Consider the following 24,110-nt stretch of genomic DNA (forward strand, 5'->3'; position numbering starts at 1 on the left):
GCAGGAGGCAAGTGGTAGGGGGAGAAGTGGCAGATAAGGGGAGAAAGAGGCAGTTTCATTAATAATACTGTATATATTATAAAGTTTCTTGTATTTGCTAGTACTATTGATCTATGTAAAGTTTATGAAAAGATTTGAGCATTTAAAATCTTTGCCACACAATTTTTTTTCCTGTAATTCTTGCAACAACAAAAAAATTGCAACAAATTTCCCAGCAAAAATCGGTGCAAATTTTTTTATTATCCTCTCTTTTAAATGATCCATTTAAGTACTCTTTCCCCCAATCATCACCTTAGCTCCCCTGTCAATGTCTATGTTTACCACCCTTCATTTTTTTCATAAAATAAATTCATTTTACTATACAGTTAGGTCCAGAATTATTTGGACAGTGACACAATCTTCATGATTTGGGCTCTGCATGCCACCACATTGGATTTGAAATGAAACAACTAAGATGCAATCGAAGTGTAGACTTTCAGGTTTAATTCAAGGGGTTGAATAAAAATATCCTGTGAAACGTTTAGGAATTGCAACCATTTTTCTACACAGCCTCCTCATTTGAGGGGCTCAAAAGTAATTGGACAACTTAACATTACCAAAAAAGAATGTTGTTTTTACTACTTTGTAGAGAATTCTTTGGAGGCAATGAGTCCCTGAAGTCTGGAACCCAAGGACATCACCAGACGCTGGGATTCCTCCTTTGTGATGCTTTGCCCGGCCTTTACTGCAGCGGTCTTCAGTTGTTGCTTGTCTGTGGGTCTTTCTGCCTCAAGTTTTGTCTTAAGCAAGTGAAATTCAGCTCGATCGGGTGGAGAATCTGGTGATTGACTTGGCCATTGCAGAATATTCCACTTCTTTGCCTTAAAAACTCCTGGGTTGCTTTCGCAGTAGTACTGTGAAGTGACGTCCAATCAACATTGCTGCATTTGGTTGAATCTGAGCAGAAAGTATATCCCTGAACACTTCAGAATTCATCCGGCTGCTTCTGTCTTCAGTCATATCATCAATAAACACTAATGACCCAGTACCTTTGGCAGCTATGCATGCCCATGCCATCATACTGCCACCACCATATTTTACAGAGGATGTGGTGTGCTTTGGATCATGAGCCGTTCCAAGCCTTCCCCATACTTCCTTCCTCCCATCATTCTGGTACAAGTTGATCTTAGTTTCATCTGTCCAAAGAATGCTGTTCCAGATCTGGGCTGGCTTCTTTAGATGTTGTTTGGCTAAGTCTAATCTGGCCTTTCTATTTTTGAGGCTGATTAATGGTTTGCACCTTGCGGTGAACCCTGTGTATTTGCGCTCATGAAGTCTTCTCTTTACGGTAGACTTAGATACTGATACACCTACTTCCAGGAGAGTGTTCTTCACTTGGGTAGATGTGAAGGGGTTTTTCTCCACCATGGAAAGGATTCTGCGATCATCCACCACTGTTGTCTTCCGTGGACGTCCAGGCCTTTTGGAGTTCACGAGATCACCAGTGTGCTCTATTTTTCAAGAATGTACGAAAGTGTTAATTTGGCCACTCCTAACATTTGTGCTATCTCTCTGATGGGTTTCTTCATTTTTTTCAGCCTAACCATGGTCTGTTTCACTTTCATTGAGACCTCCTTTATCCTCATGTTGTGGGTTCACAGTAACAGCTTCCAAATGCAAATGCCAGACCTGGAATCAACTCCAGACCTTTTACCTGCTTAATTGATGATGGTTTAACGAGGGAATAGCCCATGCAGCCCATTAAATAGCTTTTGAGATAATTGTCCAATTACTTTTGGTCGCTTGAAAAGGAGGCAGCTACATATTAAAGAGCTGTAATTCCTAAACCCTTCCTCAAATTAGGATGTGAATACCCTCAAATTAAAGCTGAGAGTCTGCACTTTAAGCCCATATTGATTACATAATTGTATATTCAATATGTTTTAGTAAACAGCTAAAATGCCACACCTTGTGTCACTGTCCAAATAATTCTGGACCTAACTACATATATACATATATATATTATGCAAATTATATACATATATTTTGGTAACACCATATCCATAATAACCCATTGAATAAACTGTGGCAGAAACATTGTTTCTCTTTGCGACTTTATGCATTTTCCTAAAAATACATTGAATGCTACTTACATTTTTCCTGAAAAGGATTCCTAACAATCCACAACTTCTCCTGCTAAAAAAAACAAGACCTCATATGGCCACATTGATGAAAAACCAACCAAATGCAAAGGGACAAACTATGGCCAAAATCAGCGACATCATTAGGGGTTAATATACATTAAAGGGAACCAAATTATGTGCCATGTGTCATTACATGAGACATAAATTAAATGTCCACAATATATAAAAGAAAAGTGACACTTTCGGGATGTTTTTTTTTTTCATTTTAATGTGACTGTTAGAGTGCAGTCACACGTGGCATAAAAATGTGCCAAGGAATATGCAACAGTGATTCTGCATCAAATTATGCAGTGGTATTTGCTGTTGCAGATTTTGTCGCGTATTTGCTACGGATTTGTTTTGCGGATTTTCAAATAGTATTGAAGTTTATAATAAAATTCTGCTTCCAAAATCCGCAACACATATAGAAAATTGAGCGGAAAGTATTTCTTCAGAGGAAAAATTCTGCAAAGAAATCTAAACCGTGTATGTATTGCAGATTTGTTTAACACCTAAAGAAATACATGGTGTAAATTTTCACAGTGAATTTTTCTGGTATGAAAATGACATTACAATTTCTCCAGAATATAAGAAAAGTTAATTGAAATATTGTTCAAAGTTCTAGCAAGTTTGGGTTTAATTTACACCTCACTGGCTCAATGAAGTGTGTAATTTAACTGTTCCTTTTGTGTACCAAGAATATTTACTAAGCTATGATATCTCAGTAGGCTTATCTGCATAACTACAAAAAACTATTGAAAACGGCATATAATACATCATGATGTCACGCGCATTGTGCCAAATGACTTACTCAACCTTTACTGTGTTCACATACTCAGCTCCACTACATCTGAAATTATGCTTTAATTATTGTCACTGCTGCACATATGCTCATTATGTTTGAAATATTGCCACAATCTGTCGTACGCTATGTAAGGGTCATTGAGGAGAATTGCGCTAATGTTATTTTATAGATGTACCTGTTAAAGGGGATTCTGAAAATCGTGTATTGGCCATTATTGCTGGTAGGAAGCATTTTATATTTTAAGCAGCTCTATGTGAAACCCTGTATATCTACTGTATGTGAGCTCAAATTAAAGCAACTAAGGGGTTGTCTCACCACCATAGAGGGGGGTCTGCCACTCAGGACTACCCTCTATGTGCTAGAACGGAGTGTGACTCTGTAAGAGCATCTCCCGTGCTGGTGGGCCCGGCACATCAATGTATTACATGGACGGCTATTCATTTGTGTGTGGCTGTCCATGGCTTCTCCCAACAAAAACAACTGTTTGCTGTAGGTTAAAGAAAACGGACAGGTGAAGACTTCTTTCTAAAACGGATTGTTTTCATGAGACAACCGCTTTAAGAAAGCAGGTTTTTTTCCTGCTAGTCGTGTGTATATGTGATTCTCCATTCAGTCTATAAGCAGGGTGGCCAAGGTGCACTCAATATCTTAGAACCATTAGAAAGCCTTTATGGGAATTATTCACCCACTCTGATAGAAGGGGTACAACCTATACGCAGACAATTTGTGCAGCAGCATTCCCCTTTTCAAAAGCCTACAATTACAAAACATTGGGACTTGTGGAACGACTAAAAAAAGACCAAGGGATTTCCACAGTGGAAAGCCAGAAATGAAAAAAAGGGGGAGTCAACCAGTCTCCGCAGTGGTGGAGATAAAAAGCAATGTTTTTGTCCTTAGCAGTGTTCACACCAATGCTACTATGGCAGTGAAAGAGACAGGGTCTACCATAAAAGTCAGTTTGCATTGTGGTTTATACCAGATATTGCCAGTGCCATTTATTTATTTCAGTTACTTATATAGCACCAACATATTACGCAGCGCTGTACAGAGGTCCTCTTTTACTGTCCCTATTGGGGCTCACAATCTAAACTCCCTATTGGTATGTTTTTGGGGTGTGAGAGGAAACTGGAATACCCCAGGAGAACATATAAACACCATGCAGATGTTGTCCTTGGATGGATTTGAACACTGGACCCCACTGCAAGGCAACAGTGCTAACCACTGAGCAACCGTGCTGCCCTTTGGCCACTGTGCTGCCCTTTGCAGTAGTCTCTTTTGGTGACCCCTCAATAAGATGTATTGCCATACAGTGTACTAATAACTATACTACCACACAGTGCTATACAATATGGTGCTCAAATAACAGTGCCATACAGTTCCTTAACCACCACATACTGCAAAAATTATAATACCAACATATAGTGACCAAATAACAGCTTCACACATAAAGAAATCTAATAAAGGCTTTATACAATGTCAAAATAAGAAATCCAGAAATGTGGTGCTCACGAGGCTCGGATGACGGGCCATCTGTAGCGCCCTCTTTAGCAGGGATGGCCGCACAGGTTGCACACTCCTATGTTCGACCCTGTCAACAGACATATGGTTGGAGTTGCCTTATCAGACCGGGTCCTCCAGCCATACCAGGTCACGAGAAAAACCTATACCATAGGCTGTTTACGTTTATCCAGTGGCATTTTATAATTATTTTTTGCTGTGCAAACACACAGATGGCACCATGAATCTTCTTGATTACCAGAAGGAAATTGAGGAGTTTCTTGCCTCAAACTTTGGCCCCTCAGATCCACTGAAAAGAGGCGAGAACACTCACAGAGAGACATTTTATAGCTCTTATTCCCTCAATGGGAACTAGGAAAAAAAAAACAAAGATGGTTTCGTGTATTCAGCAAAAATGGTAAAGGAGAGACAGAATACTTTTGTGCAAATTGTCCCTCGATGTCAGCATTATGCATTCCTGATTGTTTTCCGACTTCTCATAAACAGTCAATTTTATAATACATATTTTTTTGTTTTGTGTCACTTAATATGTCTTCCCTTTTATTAATTATTTTAAAGGCTATGTACACCTTTGAGGGGCATTTTTTGTAAGTTCATAACTTAGATGTGATGGATAACAGGTGGATCCTGCGTGTCAGAGATACCCGCTGTCACTGAACCCGTCAGGTCCGCGGGACTGATGGATTCAGGTCAAAATGAAAGATACAGCTGCTCTATATAGAGAATACAGAGCAGCTGCATCTAAAAAAGTAAAACTAATTTTTAATAAAGACTAATTAAAAAGTTACACCAAACACTGACTGGTTTATTAAAAATAAAAAAATGCCTGTCAAAGATTTACATAGCCTTTAAGCTTTTTCATTCCTGAAAATATTGATATGAACCATTGGTTGGGATATGTAATTATGGATGAAAATGCTTTTAAGATTAAATAATACGTCCAATTTTAAACCAATTTTAAACCAAATGTAACAAAGTCCAAAAATAAACCTTGGCACAAATGCAAGCTGAGAACCCTATGGACACTGTCAGCAGTTTATCCTTTATGCGGTCAAGGAGAGGGCAAAGTACAATTAAAAAAGTCTAAAAATACGGTTTTGTTAAAACAAAATCTATTGCCACTTCTATAATATAGCCTCCATGGTTATTATCCATCACTTGGCCCCTGAAAAATTAGAGGCGGAATCTAATTGGTTGCCTTGCGCCAGATTTGAAAGTTGGAACCCAAACTGGACAGAATTGGTTTTGGACCCTATTTGAAAAAATATATATACAAATAAACACACTGTACGGTATCTGTGAAAAAACAAAATTACATTTTATTTTATTTTTTCTGCATTATTTCAAAAAATTCTACAAAAAATAGCAAAATGCCAGATCTACACTACCATTCAAAAGTTTGGGGTCACCCAGACAACTTTGTGTTTTCCATGAAAACTCACACTTATATTTATCAAATGAGTTGCAAAATGACTAGAAAATATAGTCAAGACATTGACAAGGTTAGAAATAATGATTTTTATTTGAAATAATAATTTTCTCCTTCAAACTTTGCTTTCATCAAAGAATGCTCCATTTGCAGCAATTACAGCATTGCAGACCTTTGGCATTCTAGCTGTTAATTTGCTGAGGTAATCGGGAGAAATTTCACTTCATGCTTCCAGAAGCCCCTCCCACAAGTTGGATTGGCTTGATGGGCACTTCTTGCGTACCATACGGTCAAGCTGCTCCCACAACAGCTCTATGGGGTTGAGATCTGGTGACTGCGCTGGCCACTCCATTACAGATAGAATACCAGCTGCCTGCTTCTTCGCTAAATAGTTCTTGCATAATTTGGAGGTGTGCTTTGGGTCATTGTCCTGTTGTAGGATGAAATTGGCTCCAATCAAGCGCTGCCCATAGGGTATGGCATGGCGTTGCAAAATGGAGTGATAGCCTTCCTTATTCAAAATCCCTTTTACCTTGTACAAATCTCCCACTTTACCAGCACCAAAGCAACCCCAGACCATCACATTACCTCCACCATGCTTGACAGATGGCGTCAGGCACTCTTACAGCATCTTTTCAGTTGTTCTGCGTCTCACAAATGTTCTTCTGTGTCATCCAAACACCTCAAACTTCGATTCGTCTGTCCATAACACTTTTTTCCAATCTTCCTCTGTCCAATGTCTGTGTGCTTTTGCCCAAATTAATATTTTCCTTTTATTAGCCAGTCTCATATATGTCTTTTTCTTTGCCACTCTGCCCTGAAGGCCAGCATCCCGGAGTCGCCTCTTCACTGTAGACGTTGACACTGGCGTTTTGTGGGTACTATTTAATGAAGTTTCCAGTTGCGGACCTGTGAGGCGTCTATTTCTCAAACTAGAGACTCTAATGTACTTGTCTTGTTGCTCAGTTGTGCAGCGGGGCCTCCCACTTCTCTTTCTACTCTGGTTAGAGCCTGTTTGTGCTGTCCTCTGAAGGGAGTAGTACACACCGTTGTAGGAAATCTTCCGTTTCTTGGCAATTTCTCGCATGGAATAGCCTTCATTTCTAAGAACAAGAGTAGACTGTCGAGTTTCACATGAAAGCTCTCTTTTTCTAACCATTTTGAGAGTTTAATTGAACCCACAAATGTAATGCTCCAGATTCTCAACTAGCTCAAAGGAAGGTCAGTTTTATAGCTCCTCTAAACAGCAAAACTGTTTACAGCGGTGCTAACATAATTGCACAAGGGTTTTCAAGTGTTTTCTAATCATCCATTAGCCTTCTAACACAGTTAGCAAACACAATGTACCATTAGAACACTGGAGTGATGGTTGCTGGAAATTGGCCTCTATACACCTATGTAGATATTGCATTAAAAACCAGATGTTTGCAGCTAGAATAGTCATTTAGCACATTAACAATGTATAGAGTGTATTTCTGATTAATTTAATGTTATCTTCATTGAAAAAAACTGTGCTTTTCTTTCAAAAACAAGGAAACTTCTAAGTTACCCTAAACTTTTGAATAGTAGTGTATATTATACCCCTCAAATAATCTAAGGAGTCTTCCCTTGTCAACAGTTAGGGTATGTGCACACACACTAATTACGTCCGTAATTGACGGACGTATTTCGGCCGCAAGTCCCGGACCGAACACAGTGCAGGGAGCCGGGCTCCTAGCATCATACTTATGTACGATGCTAGGAGTCCCTGCCTCGCTGCAGGACAACTGTCCCTTACTGTAATCATGTTTTCAGTACGTGAGAGTTGTCCTGCAGCGAGGCAGGGACTCCTAGCGTCGTACATAACTATGATGCTAGGAGCCCGGCTCCCTGCACTGTGTTCGGTCCGGGACTTGCGGCCGAAATACGTCCGTCAATTACGGACGTAATTAGTGTGTGTGCACATACCCTTACATTTAAGGGGCTGCCTTTGTGTTTTGCATCCCTGGGCCGCTGTAAATGCACCATGGTGGCAAAGGGTAATGTATGTTCACAAGGTACGGATTATCTAGGCAAAACTGCCATTGATTTTAAAGATAATCTGGGTTTCTGCCGTGGATTGGCATGCGGATCCACACGTGGATTAGCTCAATTGGGATGCAAAGGTGCTTATCTGTGGCTTTTCAGCTGAACATGCTGTGGATTTTGAAATATTCGTGTGTTCATTTTTCTTTACATAAAAGATTCCGTTTGGAATTTTGAGGCAGATTTTCCTCTCCCTGCTTGCCGTTTTTTGCGGTGCTTTTCGCTTACGGCCATTGAGCGCCGCGGGCATAAAACACAGCGAAATACGCTTTCTCTGCCTCCCATTGATGTCAATGGGAGGTCAGAGGCGTAAACGCCCGAAGATAGGGCATGTTCCTTCTTTTTCCCGCGAGCCGGTTTTTCCGCTTACGGGAAAAAAAACGCCTCCGCCTCCTATTGAAATCAATAGGAGGCATTTTCGACCGTTTTTGGCGCGTTTTGCGGAGCGGTTTTCGCGTAAAAAAACTTGTCAAAACACTCCGTGTGAACCCGGCCTTACAGTGCAAAAACATAATTTATTGATTCTTACTTATAATACAGATAAATATCGAAAGGAAAAAATAAATACTTTCTTTTTAGATGTAATACATAATTAGGAAGTTTTAAATCCCTAGTGAGAAAGAGCCGGAGAACCTCTAGCATAAAAAACATAAAACTTTTGAAATCTACGAATGTACGCACGTTTTAAATAATTTTCCAGTGTCACATATTTTAAAACACTGTTATTCATACGTGGTGTCACTGTGATCAGCATAAAATGGAAACAAATATTATTGTCAATAAGCGACTGGAGAACGCGGGTTAGTGGTGGGAGTGTACATACATGAATATACTTTGACAAAGACGCACGCTGTAAGTATAAAGTGCAAATACACAAAAACTATAGAACATAAAGTACCAAAAAACTACAGTACTAAATTTATTGATAGAACAAAGAAATCAGGTCTGTCACGTATGTATGCTGCCCTCGGACAGGGCAGCATAAATATGTGACAGATCTGCCTCAAATAATTTTGTATAGTTATTTTAAAAAATAATAACTACTTTTTATACTAGCTAAAATGCTTTTGTCACGTTTTAAAAAAAAAAATGTCATCAACTATTACAAATATCTGCAGAATATTTGCTAAAACATTCTACCAAATGAAAGTCTCTATTGTCTTTGAAAAGCAGTAAGACAATCATTTAGGCATGTACAGTGGTTAAAGAAGTTATAAAAGTGTAAGCAGAAGCATTCCAAAACTGAAAAAATGGTGTGGCCACAAAGGTTTAGATTACCTGTGGTTATGAAGGGGTTAATATAGATGGTGTGTAGAAGAAAAACAATGCTGATTATTAACATTCCATATAGACCAGGGGTCTCAAGCACGCGGCCCGCAGGCCACATACGGCCCCTGGGGCTGTAATCTGCGGCCCGCGGGACACAGAGCCGCTAGTATAGGCTCTCTTCGGAGACTCTGGAATTCCCTGACATCGCTGTCCTCATATGAACAGCGATGTCTGGGGCTTCCCCAGAGCCGGAGTCCCGTGCAGAGTGCTAGTACAGGCTCTGGTCTGGGACTCTGTGGAATTCCCTGACATTGCTGTCCATATATGGACAGTGTGTCAGGGTCTTCCCCAGAGCAGAGTACCGGGCAGAGCGCTAGTATCGGCTTTGCTCCGGGACTCTGTGGAATTCCCTGACATCGCTGTCCATCTATGGACAGTGTGTCAGGGTCTTCCCCAGAGTGGAGTCCCGGGCAGAGCGCTAGTATCGGCTCTGCTCCCGGGACTCTGTGGAATTCCCTGACATCGCTGTCCTCATATGAACAGCGATGTCTGGGGCTTCCCCAGAGCCGGAGTCCCGTGCAGAGCGCTAGTATATACAAAGTTAGTTAGTACGGCTGAAAAAGACACATGTCCATCAAGTTCAACCAAGGGACGGGAAAAGGGAAGTAAAAAATTTCTACACATAGGAGCTAATATTTTTTTGTTCTAGGAAATTATCTAACCCTTTTTTAAAGCCATCTACTGTCCCTGCTGTGACCAGCTCCTGCGGTAGGCTATTCCATAGATTCACAGTTCTCACAGTAAAGAAGGCTTGTCGCCTCTGCAGGTTGAACCTTTTTTTCTCCAGACGGAGGGAGTGCCCCCTTGTTTTTTGAGGGGGTTTTACATGGAACAGGATTTCACCATATTTTTTGTATGTGTCATTAATATATTTATATAAATTAATCATGTCCCCCCTTAGTCGTCTTTTTTCAAGGCTAAATAGGTTTAATTCTTTTAATATTTCCTCATAACTTAAATTCTCCATGCCCCTAATTAGCTTTGTTGCTCTTCTTTGTATTTTTTCCAACTCCAGGGCATCCTTTCTATGAACTGGAGCCCAGAACTGAACTGCATATTCTAGATGAGGCCTCACTAATGCTTTGTAAAGTGGCAATATTACATCCCTGTCCCGCGAGTCCATGCCTCTTTTAATACACGACAATATCCTGCTGGCCTTTGAAGCAGCTGATTGACATTGCATGCTGTTATTTAGTTTATGATTTACAAGTACACCCAGATCCTTCTCAACAAGTGACTCCCCCAGTGTAGCTCCCCCTAGGACATATGATGCATGCAGGTTGTTGGTACCCAGATGCATAACTTTACATTTATCTACATTAAACTTCATCTGCCAAGTGGATTCCCAAACACTCAGTTTGTTTAAATCCGCTTGCAATTCATGAACATCTTCCATAGACTGAACTATATTACATAGCTTGGTGTCATCTGCAAAAATAGAAATAGTGCTATTAATCCCAACCTCTATATCATTAATAAATAAGTTGAATAATAGTGGTCCCAGCACTGAACCCTGGGGTACACCACTTATAACCGGGGACCATTCAGAGTAGGAATCATTGACCACAACTCTCTGGATTCGGTCCTTGAGCCAATTCTCAATCCAATTACAAACTATATTTTCTAAACCTATAGTCCTTAATTTACCCATTAGACGTCTATGAGGGACAGTGTCAAATGCCTTTGCAAAGTCCAAAAACACTAAATCCACAGCGGCCCCTCTGTCTAGGCTTCTGCTCACCTCTTCATAAAAACAGATTAGGTTAGTTTGACAACTTCTGTCCTTAGTAAAACCGTGCTGGCTGTCACTTATAATGCTATTTATTGTCACATAATCCTGTATATAGTCCCTCAATAGCCCCTCAAACATTTTCCCCACGATGGATGTTAAGCTTACTGGTCTATAATTACCCGGGGAAGACCTAGAGCCCTTTTTGAAAATAGGCACCACATTTGCCCTGCGCCAGTCCCTTGGCACTATACCAGTCACTAGAGATTCTCTGAATATTATGAAAAAGGGGACAGAAATAACTGAACTAAGCTCCTTAAGAACTCTAGGGTGTATCCCATCTGGTCCCGGGGCCTTGTGCACATATATTTTATTTAATTTAGCTTGGACCATATCTACATTCATCCAATTCATTATATCAACTGATGTATTAACAGCACTGGCACCGGCTACATCGGCTGCTCTTTCTTCTGTTGTATATACAGAGCTAAAGAACCCATTTAGTAACTCTGCCTTCTCTTGATCCCCTGTGACCAACTCCCCATTACCATTATCTAGGGGTCCTACATGTTCAGAGCTTGGCTTTTTAGCATTTATATACTTGAAGAATTTTTTGGGATTTGTTTTATTATCCTTGGCCACCTGCCTTTCATTTTGTATTTTTGCTAATTTTATTACATTTTTACAGATTTTATTAAGCTCTTTATATTTTACAAAGGCTGCAGATGTACCCTCAGATTTGTATTTTTTAAATGCCCTTTTTTTTGTCATGTATTGCCCCTTTCACAGAAGGTGTAAGCCATGTGGGATTTAATTTTAGTCATTTATACTTGTTACCTATAGGAATAAATTTTGCACTATAATAACCCAAAGTAGATTTGAAAATCTCCCATTTATTATTTGTCCCATTATTTGACATTAGTTCTTCCCAGTCTATATCCTGAATTGCAGCCTTCATCCTGGGGAAATTGGCTTTCTTAAAATTAAATGTTTTTGCCCTACCAGCCTGCGTTTGTTTTTTACAGTATAGGTAAAATGTAACTATATTGCGATTACTGTTACCGAGGTTTTCACGAACATTGACGTTCCCAAAAAGCTCTGCATTATTAGAAATGAACAGATCCAACAGAGCTTCACAATGATGTCAGGGGCTTCCCCAGAGCAGGAGTCCCAGTGATGTCAGGAGCACAGCTGGAGTCCCAGGAAGAGCCTACTAGCGCTCTGCCCAAGACTCCAGCTCTGGGGTTGCCCCTGACATCTCTGTCCTTATATGGACAGTGATGTCAGGAGCAGAGCTGGAATCCCAGGCAGGGTGCTAGAAGCGGCTCTGCTCTGGGACTCCAGCTCTGGGCAAGCCCCTGACATCAATGTGGCAGCATCTGCGAAGGGCACTGTGGCAGCATCTGCGGAGGGCACTGTGGCAGCATCTGCGGAGGGCACTGTGGCAGCATCTGCGGAGGGCACTGTGGCAGCATCTGCGGAGGGCACTGTGGCACCATCTACGGAGGGCACTGTGGCAGCATCTACGGAGGTCACTGTGGCAGCATCTACGGACGGCACTGTGGCAGCATCTACGGAGGGCACTGTGGCAGCATCTACAGAGTGCACTGGGGCAGCATCTACACAGGGCACTGGCAGCATCTACAGAGGGCACTGTGGCAGCATCTACAGAGGGTACTGTGGCAGTATGTACAGAGGACACTGTGGCATTATCTAGGGGTGTGTTGCATTATCTACAGAGGGCACTGTGGCATTATCTACAGAGGGCACTGTGGCATTATCTAGGGGTGTGTTGCATTATCTACAGAGGGCACTGTGGCATTATCTACAGAGCGCACTGTGGCAGCATCTACAGAGGAATCTGTGGCAGCATCTACAGATGGCACTACGGCAGCATCTACAGAGGGCACTGCGGCAGCATCCACAGAGGACACTGCGGCAGCATCCACAGAGGGCACTGCGGCAGCATCGACATAGGGCACAGCGGCAGCATCCACAGAGGGCACTGTGGCAGCATCCACAGAGGGCACAGCGGCAGCATCCACAGAGGGCTTTGCGGCAGCATCCACAGAGGGCACTGCGGCAGCATCCACAGAGGGCATTGCGGCAGCATCCACAGAGGGCACTGTGGGCATTGTGCACAGAGAAATAAGTATTTGATCCCCTACCAACCATTAAGAGTTCATCCTCCTCCAGACCAGTTACACACTCCAAATCAACTTGGTGCCTGCATTAAAGACAGCTGTCTTAAATGGTCACCTGTATAAAAGACTCCTGTCCACAGACTCAATTAATCAGTCTGACTCTAACCTCTACAACATGGGCAAGACCAAAGAGCTTTCTAAGGATGTCAGGGACAAGATCATAGACCTGCACAAGGCTGGAATGGGCTACAAAACCATAAGTAAGACGCTGGGTGAGAAGGAGACAACTGTTTGTGCAATAGTAAGAAAATGGAAGACATACAAAATTACTGTCAATCGACATCGATCTGGGGCTCCATGCACAATCTCTCCTCGTGGGGTATCCTTGATCCTGAGGAAGGTGAGAGCTCAGCCGAAAACTACACGGGGGGAACTTGTTAATGATCTCAAGGTAGCTGGGACCACAGTCACCAAGAAAACCATTGGTAACACATTACACCGTAATGGATTAAAATCCTGCAGTGCCCGCAAGGTCCCCCTGCTCAAGAAGGCACATGTACAGGCCCGTCTGAAGTTTGCAAATGAACATCTGGATGATTCTGAGAGTGATTGGGAGAAGGTGCTGTGGTCAGATGAGACTAAAATTGAGCTCTTTGGCATTAACTCAACTTGCCGTGTTTGGAGGAAGAGAAATGCTGCCTATGACCTAAAGAACACCGTCCCCACTGTCAAGCATGGAGGTGGAAACATTATGTTTTGGTGGTGTTTCTCTACTAAGGTCACAGGACTACTTCACCACATCAATGGGAGAATGGATGGAGCCATGTACCGTCAAATCCTGAGTGACAACCTCCTTCCCTCCACCAGGACATTAAAAATGGCTCGTGGCTGGGTCTTCCAGCACGACAATGACCCGAAACATACAGCCAAGGCAACAAAGGAGTGGCTCAAAAAGAAGCACATTAAAGTCATGGAGTGGCCTAGCCAGTCTCCAGACCTTAATCCCATCGAAAACTTATGGAGGGAGCTGAAGATCCGAGTTGCCAAGCGACAGCCTCGAAATCTTAATGATTTACAGATGATCTGCAAAGAGGAGTGGGCCAAAATTCTATCTAACATGTGTGCAAACCTCATCATCAACTACAAAAAAACGTCTGACTGGTGTGCTTGCCAACAAGGGTTTTGCCACCAAGTATTAAGTCTTGTTTGCAAAAGGGATCAACTACTTATTTCTCTGTGCACAATGCAAATAAATATATATAATTTTGACAATGTGATTTTCTTTTTTTTTTTAATATAATCTATCTCTCACTGGTAAAATTAACCTAGCCTAAAAATTCTAGACTGTTCATGTCTTTGACAGTGGGCAAACTTACAAAATCAGCAAGGGATCAAATACTTATTTCCTTCACTGTATATCTATATATATATATATATATATATATATATATATATATATATATATATATATATATATTCAGGTGAAAAAAATCTTGCAGCACTCCAACAGGATTAATGAAAAAAATTGTGATTTATTCAAGCCAACATACAGAGGTGCGATGTTTCAGTCCAACATTAGGACTTTTTTCAAGCTAATGTTGGACTGAAACGTCGCACCTCTGTATGTTGGCTTGAATAAATCACAGTTTTTTTCATTCATCCTGTTGGAGTGCTGCAAGATTTTTTTCACCTGAATATTGATACAGTCCTAGGATCTGGACTGCTTGTTGGCACCCGTTCACATATGTAAGCTTTCTCTTACTGAGATTGAGTGCTGCTGCTTTCTCTGTTTGAATATATATATATATATATATATATATATATATATATATATATATATATATATATATATATATATATATATAGCCGGTGGTCGGGAACCAGTTAAAGGGCCATAGCAGCTGCATGTTCTGCCTCTACAGTATGTATGCTCTTACATATAAAATATATTCACTATAGAGCATTGAGCACTATTAAGTGAACTTCTAAAGACAAACCATATCAGAGCAATCCAATGTTTTTTTTTTATGGTGTCTCATTGGACAAGTCAGTTCAACCAATAAGGATTTATCTATCTGTACATTGGCTCATATTAGATTATGACTTTCTACAGAGAGCACAGAGCATCGATTTCTCCTCTATAAGGCAGATATAAAATGACTCATGTAGCCAGCGTTCATCTAAGTAACGCCTAAGTTCATCCTTTAAGTAAGCGGGGGACACAAATTTCATTTCTTACAAATAAGAGCCTTAGGAAGAAGCATTCAGACAAAACATAGATTATAAAGCTAATACAATAAGATCAAGTTAACATATGTTACCACTGCCAGCTGTTGACCTTTTACTCACTATATCTTGTCAGTTCTTAATGTACCCTCTCTGTTATCTATAGTACAGCAATCTGGCACCAATTCTGCTCTGAAAATTAAATTGAACAAAAAATAATACTTTACACCATATCCAAATTTTAATTTATAATATTAGTAGTTTATCTGGAAGAAATCATTTTATAACAATTAAATATTTAAAATAAACATAATGTCTCTCACTCTGGAGGGGTACTGGCACCTCCATACATTACACAGACAGGTCATTAATTTCAATGAGAACTGTGTAATCCTTAATTTTCCCTTTGGTGGCGCTGCAGGAAAATGGAACACCTACTGCTAGGTTCCCCACAAATTGAAGCTCATCGCTGGCAGCCCCAGCAACAGAAAACCATGTGATAAAAACGTATCGTCAGGGAACCTTGTAACAAAAAGAGGTTGTTCAAAGCAAACAATCCCTTTAATAATAATAATTTAATTATACTGTATGCAGGGCCGGTCTTAGGGGTGTGCGACCTGTGCATTAGATAGGGCGCATCACTCCATAGTGCCGTCGCTACCGCTGTAACAGCCGCAGCGGCTGCTAGCGGCGACACCGGACATGAGGGCGGTGGCGCGGCTAGCAGCCGCTGCGGCTGCTACAGCGCTAGCGACGGCACTATAACAGAGCAGGGAGGTATCTATCTGCTCTGCTATCTACTAGCGCCATCAGAAAAAATGGGACATAGATAACTTCAAAACTATGAAAAAGGCCATACTTACTAAGTGGGTGGGTGAAAACCCGTTCCCAGCAGGACGCAGACAGGTCAAAAAATGCTGCAGAAGGAGGGTGCATTATATACTGATAGCCACTCCTACTAGTCTTGAGGGGAGTGGCAAACTAAGTGCTCACAAGCGTGCGATAAATGAATGTCAGTGTTAGTGTAGTGCTAGGGTGTGAATGTATGGTAAAAAAGAAATGTGTATGTATGGAAGTGTCAGAACTATGTGATAATGTAATAAAAAATAAATCACTGTAGCTCCCTGAAGGAGTGGAATCCCCGTGTGGCCGGGGATTCCGCACCCGGAACGCTCCTTGATGTCTCTATCCATATATGGACAGTAACATCAAGGGAAACTCCTGAAGCAGAATCCCCGTCCACAGCGTTGCCGACTCTGTGACCGGGGATTCCACTCCAGGAGAAGCCAATGAGGTCACTGTCCATAAATGGACACAGATGACAGGAGTTTCTCCTGGAGTGGAATCCCCAGTCACAGTGTCGGCAATGCTGTGGATGGGGATTCCACTTCACGAGTGTCCCCTGATGTCACTGTCCATATATGGACAGAGACATCATGGAGTGCTACAGGAGCAAAATCCCCGGCCACACGGGGATTCCGCTGCTTCAGAGAGCTACAGGGGCGCTATCTACAGGAAGGTGGGGGTTATATCTACAAGTGCTTGTGGGCTGTGTGGCACTACCTACAAGGGGGCTGTGTGGCACTACCTACAAACTGGGCTGTGTGGCACTACCCACCTGGGGGCTGTGTGGCACTATCAACAAGTGTGCTGTGTGGCACTACCTACCAGGGGGCTGTGTGGCTCTCCCTACCAGGGGGCAGTGTAGTGCTATCTACAAGTGTGAATCTACTAGGGTGTGAATGTGTGGTAAAAAATAAATGTGTATGTATGGAAGTGTCAGAACTATGTGATAATGTAATAAAAAATAAATCACTGTAGCTCCCTGAAGGGGTGGACTCCCCGTGTGGCCGGGGATTCCGCTCCCGGAGCGCTCCTTGATGTTTATATCCATATATGGACAGTGACATCAGGAGAAACTCCTGAAGCAGAATCTCCGTCCACAGCGTTGCCGACTCTGTGACCGGGGATTCCACACCAGGAGAAGCCAATGACATCACTGTCCATAAATGGAAACAGATGACAGGACACTTCAGGGGACACTTCACGAGTGTCCCCTGATGTCACTGTCCATATATGGACAGAGACAGCATGGAGTGCTACCGGAGCAGAATCCCCGGCCACACGGGGATTCCGCTGCTTCAGAGAGCTACAGGGGCGCTATCTACAGGAAGGTGGGGGGTTATATCTACAAGTGCTTGTGGGCTGTGTGGCACTACCTACAAGGGGGCTGTGTGGCACTACCTACAAACTGGGCTGTGTGGCACTACCCACCAGGGGGCTGTGTGGCACTACCAACAAGTGGGCTGTGTGGCACTACCTACCAGGGGGCAGTGTAGCGCTATCTACAAGGGGGCTGTGTGGCGCTATCTACAAGGGAGCTGTTTGGCGCTATCCACAAGGGGGCTGTGTGGCGCTACCTACAAAGGGATGTGTGCCACTATCTACAGGGGGAATCTGTGCGCTGATGGTCATTTTACCGTGAGTGGGGGCTGATGGTTATTTTACTGTGAGTGGGGGGGCTGATGGTAATTTTACTGTGAGTGGGGGGGGCTGATGGTTATTTTACTGTGAGTGGGGGAGGCTGATGGTTATTTTATTGTGAGTGGTGGGCTGATGGTTATTTTATTGTGAGTGGGGGGGCTGATGGTCTTCAAGTGGTTTCCACCTCTGACCTCCAATTGAGATTAATAGGGGGCAGTAAATACCTGTGTCGCTCGTTTGGAGCTTTTTTTCCCTGCCTTTTTTGCATTAGCTTCAACGGCTTAAGAAAAAAACACAAAAAAAGATCAAACAACGCTTTCAGTTCCTGAAGGAATTTTGAGGCAGATTTTTTTTGCCTTACATAAAACATGTGTGAACATACCCTACGAGTGTAGTGCTTGTTCTTAGCCATTTTCTGTCTTTCTCAAAACAATTTTTGGTAGGGGGCCCCTGGGGAAATTTTATTTTTCCAGTGCTGCCTCGAGTCCGAGAAGGTTGGGAAACTCTGTACTAGGCTACAGGATCCCATCATGGAGCAGCTCAGTTCGTCATGGGAACAGGGTCTAGGTGAGTAAAATTTTTGTTTTTGTTTGGGGGCAGTGTCTACAAGGGGGAGGTGGGGGGGGTTGTATGGCATAATCTACAAAACGAGGTGGGAGATTATGGCACTGTCTACAGGGAGGCTATATGGCAAAATCTACAGGGGGCACTATACTGTGTGGGGGCCACTAAGCGGGCATTATACTGTGTAGGGGTGCTATAGGTGGCATAATTCTGTGGACACAATTAGAGGACAAAATACTGTGTCCTTGAATGGGTTGTAATATATTATTAAATATTATTATTATACTGTATGGGGGCACTAAAGGGGCATTATAATTTTTTTATGGGGCATTTTTTAATAATGGGGTGGGGCACCGGAAGATCATTTCGCACAGGGCACCATCTATCCTAGGGCCGGCCCTGATCCCCCCTTCCCTCCAGTCTCTCACACTGTGTGAAGCAGCTTCAAGCTGATTGGACAGCGTCAGAGGCTGTGAGGCAGCTCCACCTCAGGGGAATCACTGCTGTTACCTCCCACTTGTCTAGTATAGCCCCAATTGCATATTTAGAAAAAGTTCAGAACTTTTAAAATAATGAACATTTTGGGACACAATTTTCAGTAGCATTATCAGTATGACAGCAACTATTAGATTATCTAGGACACACGTGTCAAACCTGTGGCCCTCCAGCTGTTGCAAAACTTCAACTCCCAGCATGCCTTAAAAGCATGCAGCAACCAGGGAATGCTTGCAGCAACCAGGAAATGCTTGGGGGTTGTAGTTTTGCAAACGCTGGAGAGCCACAGGTTTGACACCACTGATCTAGGAGATTGGGCATTACTAAACTAGTGACAGATCCTCTTTAAGGCCAGGATCACACACACAGTTTTGAAGCAGTTTTTGTGAAAGTTCTTGACTTAGTCTTTTTTAGCCAAACACAGAAGAGGACACCAAAGAAAGCAAATGCATCAGTCTTATACCTTTTCTTCCATTTGGATCATCTCCTGGCTTTGGCTCAAAAAACGGAGCCAAAAACTGCACCATAACTGTGTCTGTGTGAGATCCTAGAATAATAAGGTATCCGATAAAACATGCCATGATTTTTTTCTCTCTTTGATTCATACAGAATTTGAAAGAAAAAAAACTCTTTTATGTCTCCATATGATATTGAGGGCGTACAGAGGTACAGTAGAGCCCCATAAAAGCTTCAGAGGTTGTATGGAGCCATAATATGCTTGTGTGCACACGTGAAGGTATCAGTTAAACATTTGTTAATGCTTCATACGTGCTTTTCATAGTTTAGGCTATCTTAATAACCGTTTTCTGACCAGCACTATCAACCCCATACCTACCAGGCACCGGTAATGCCTCAGACCCAAATCTAATGGATAATGCCTATGTAATATAATCTTTCATGTTCTATATCAAAATAGTTTGTCGCTTGTACTTCTTTATTTTAATCCTTATTTTATTATGTTGACTACATTTGTATTGTATTTTCTACCCTATTTCCTATTCCATATTTCAAATGATATACTTCGTACTGTTACATATTTGTGCAGTCAAGGGTGAATCTGGGACAAGCATGAATTTCATTATTCCTGTTCCATCACACCCACAAATAATATGGAAACAACATGTGCTAGCATCATGCCATATGCATCAAGAGTAGTATAATTCCTTTAATACTTATGTAAAAAATAGAAAAATAGAAGCTAAAAAAACACATAAAAAAACCTCAGAAAATAGAAATAACAATGTAACCTTTAATAACAATAGCAATGACCACACCAATACCTTCGTGTGACACTTCAGCATCGGATTCAGCAGCGCTATAGCATTGGACAAAGTCAAATGTTTAGTAAAGGAACATATAAAGGACTGGGAACAGAATTGCTGCAACCTTTAAGATATCCCTGACTTTTGTCAACAAATTATAAATAATGCGTAGCGTTACCTTTCTAAATAAATAGAAAAGCTTCTATAGTGGGCACTTTGCAAGATCCATACACCTACACACTACAGATGGTTTCGTTTTATAAGAGATGAAACTGCATTTGGTGGAACTGATTAAATATAAAAACACCGCCATCTGCCACTTATTCTAATATAAAATGGTTTGGGCAGATGCTGACATCTTTCGAGATGATTGATTCATCTCTGACAAGAGACAATTCTCTGAGGCTTCCAGCTGCCCACTGCTCTCCCAATACCGGCTACATGACTTAAAGCCGGTCACAGCAGTTACATGTGGATGTCGCAGGTGACTGAAGGGCACTTTAATAAATAGCGAGGTAGAATTACTGTCAGCTGCTGCACTCATAGCAGAAAGAGATTTGTTTTATCACAACAGTACAGTAAGTGACATGTCCCGGCTAGGGTCTTCCATCTGACTGATTATGCAAGTGCACTGCATACTGTAATAGGCTGCGGTTTAGCACAATTCTACTTGCAACATCAACTTTTTACATTTATGTAGAATTGAATGTACATGCAATACAGTGGAGCAGGGTTTAAAACATACCCAACGGACATGAGGCAACAGAAGTTGCAGTAATATCGGACCTCTTATACTACTCACTGTAGTGGAATGTTTTATATACTGTAGCAGATTTTAAAAATAATCTATTAAATAGGCCAAATTCATGAAACGTTCCGTATAGGTGTAGATTTGATAGGCTTTCTCCGTTTTTTTAATTATTATTCATATAATGTCATCATCGTCCATGGTGCTGCACATTACAAGACCATTAGAGGGGTAAAATAAACATATACATAAAAATATAGGTCCACATGTAATAATGCTGTCTAATACTTAGCGTAAATGAAGGGGAGGCGGCAATCACAAAATGCGCCCAATTTATCACAGTGGTGCATGCTGCATGATAATTTTGGCACATACTCGCATGTCTTGCATGACCTGATAGACACTTATTTTGGGCCAGTTTTTGGTGCATGCCATGCCCTTTCCCGCTAAGCCACGTCCCCTTCCTGGACAATTTTAAAAACTGTCTGGCTAAACGCAAAAATCAAAATAGCGCCAAACTGCACAAATTTGCAGAAAAAGTTTGGCAAATTTTTTAACATTTTCTAGACCCAAACATAGTAGCAAATCTGCCACATGGTGTTAACTAGATATATTAGTAGAAATATCATTGACCTTACAAGAAATAAGGGTATATATGAGGAGGGGAAAAGAATAAAGTTGACCATACACTAGAAATTTTGGATGTCCGAAAATGCAGATTAAGACCATTTTCTGTCGACTATCAAAGCCTTTTTAGTACATGAATAAACATGACAGACCTCAAAAACAGACAGATATCTGTGAAAATGTTGATCTCCTGTGTTGCATTTTTTGTCTGTTGTCAGGTGTAGTTGTTGGAAAGTTATTCAAGCTGAAGAACAGATCTGTATCCCATTGATAGAAGACCGGGCCAGGCCCGAGAATCAATGCAGAGATCGATCAGCAATTGTTTGTTTTAAATTATGGCCTTGTCATTCAGAACACCAAGCTTCAGAGACCAACTATGACCAATAAGTCGACTGCTTGAAATCACTAATGTATAGGCAGCTAAATCAATTATAGCCTTATCCAAGGCTCACATCGGTCTCTTGGAGAGATGGGACCCATCCTTGGTTGGTCCCATCCCCTTTACATTGGGATTTAAGAGGACACCCCTTTCCAGAGGATCTGCTTTGGAGTGGGAAAACTGGCACAAGGTTCACAGAAAGAGCGTAGAGGGTAAACAAAAACCAAAAGCTTCTGTCCTGGGTAGCAAAACCCAGGCCCATAATAGAGAATTAATTTAGATTTTTGCTATGAGGCCCCCTATGTATGCAACTAGCCTTATCATGAAGATGCATCATTGAAAAAGATCGTCAGTAGAAATATGTTTTAGGTGGAGCTTGAAAGTTTATAGTTTTGGATAGGGTTGACATTATGAAGAAGAAAATTCCAGAGAAGAAGAGAGACAAGAGTGATCTCCATGAATTTGAGCATGTGAGGAGGTAATTAGAGTGGAATGGGAGAAAAATAAAAAGTTCATGGGCAGATAAGGGCTTGTGTTTGGTCTATTTATAGAATAGAGAATACATACACTGTAGGTGGGTGCCATGTTGGTCTGAATTTAGTAGGTCAAGTTTTTGAGTTGTATTCCTTGTCTACTGGTCAGCCAGTTGCATCAGAAATGAAAATGTTAGGGTACGTTCACACGGCAACGCCAAATACGTCTGAAATTACGGAACTGTTTTCAGGCGAAACAGCTCCTGAATGTCAGACGTTTTTACAAGTGCACGCGTTTTTGGCGGCGTCAATTACGGACGTAATTGGAGCTGTTTTTCAATGGAGTCAATGAAAAACGGCACCAATTACATCCCAAGAAGTGACATGCACTTCTTTGAGGCGGGCGTCTTTTTACGCACCGTCTTTTGACAACGACGCGTAAAAATACACCTCGTCTGCACAGAACACTGTAAGACCCATTGAAATCAATGGGCAGATGTTTGCGGACGGTTTTGAGACGTTTTTCATGCGTAATTCAAAGCGTAAAATGCCTGAATTACGTCCGTAAATAGGGCGTGTGAACATACCCTTACAGCGTGATTCTACCGGCAGTAGCATATGAAGTTGTGAAAATTTACCTTATAACGAGATAAAAGATCAGTGCAAGACCCAAAGAACATCATGGAGTTCAGAACCAGAAAATAAAGCTGGTTACTGAAGCCAGCAGACTATCAAAGCCAGACAACAAGTCTTACGACACAGAACAATCCGGACATCAGTTTTCTGAGGTATTCATCCAACTAGTGATGTTATAATGGCCAGGCAGTTTGAAACAACAATACAATGTGGCCTGGAAGGGAGGACAGATCAAGTGCTGGAGCACAGGGATGTAAGTGAGATTCCAGCCAATGATGTAATTCGATGCCTCTTGCCATATTGCAGTCTCCTTGAATTTATATATACAGTACTGTGCAACAGTTTTAGGCAGTTGTGGAAAAATGCTGCAAAGTAAGATTGCTTTAAAAAATAGAAGTCTTAATAGGTTTTTTTTTATCAATTAACAAAATACAATGTGAATAAATAGAAGAGAAGTCTAAATCAAATCAATATTTCGTGTGAACACCCTTTGCCTTCAAAACAGCATAAATTCTTCTAGGTACACTTTCACAAAGTCATGGATTTTGTAGGATTATAGTCAGGTGTATGAATAACCAATTATACCAAACAAGTGATAATGATCATCATTTTCCTATGTAGGTTGAAACACAGTCATTAACTGTAACAGGATCAGCTGTGTAGAAGGCTTGAAACTGGATGAGAAACAGCCAAACTCTGCTACAAAGGTGAGGTTGTGGAAGACAATTTCATATCAAAGGTCGGCCATGTAAAGACTGAGCACAGAAATAAGACACAAGGTAGTCATACTGCATCAGCAATGTCTCTCCCAGACAAAGATGTCAAAGCAGACTGGGGTTTCAAGATGTGCTGTTCAAGCTCTTTTAAAGAAGTACAAACAAACGGGCAATGTTGAGAACCATAGACGCAGTGGTCAGCCAAGGAAACTTAGTGCAGCAGATCAAAGACACATCATACTTCTTTGCCTTTGAAATCGGAAGATGTCAAGCAGTGCCATCAGCTCAGAACTGACAAAAAACAATGGAACTCAGGTACA

The sequence above is a fragment of the Rhinoderma darwinii genome, chromosome 4 (assembly GCF_050947455.1).
Source record: "Rhinoderma darwinii isolate aRhiDar2 chromosome 4, aRhiDar2.hap1, whole genome shotgun sequence".
Lineage (NCBI taxonomy): Eukaryota > Metazoa > Chordata > Amphibia > Anura > Rhinodermatidae > Rhinoderma > Rhinoderma darwinii.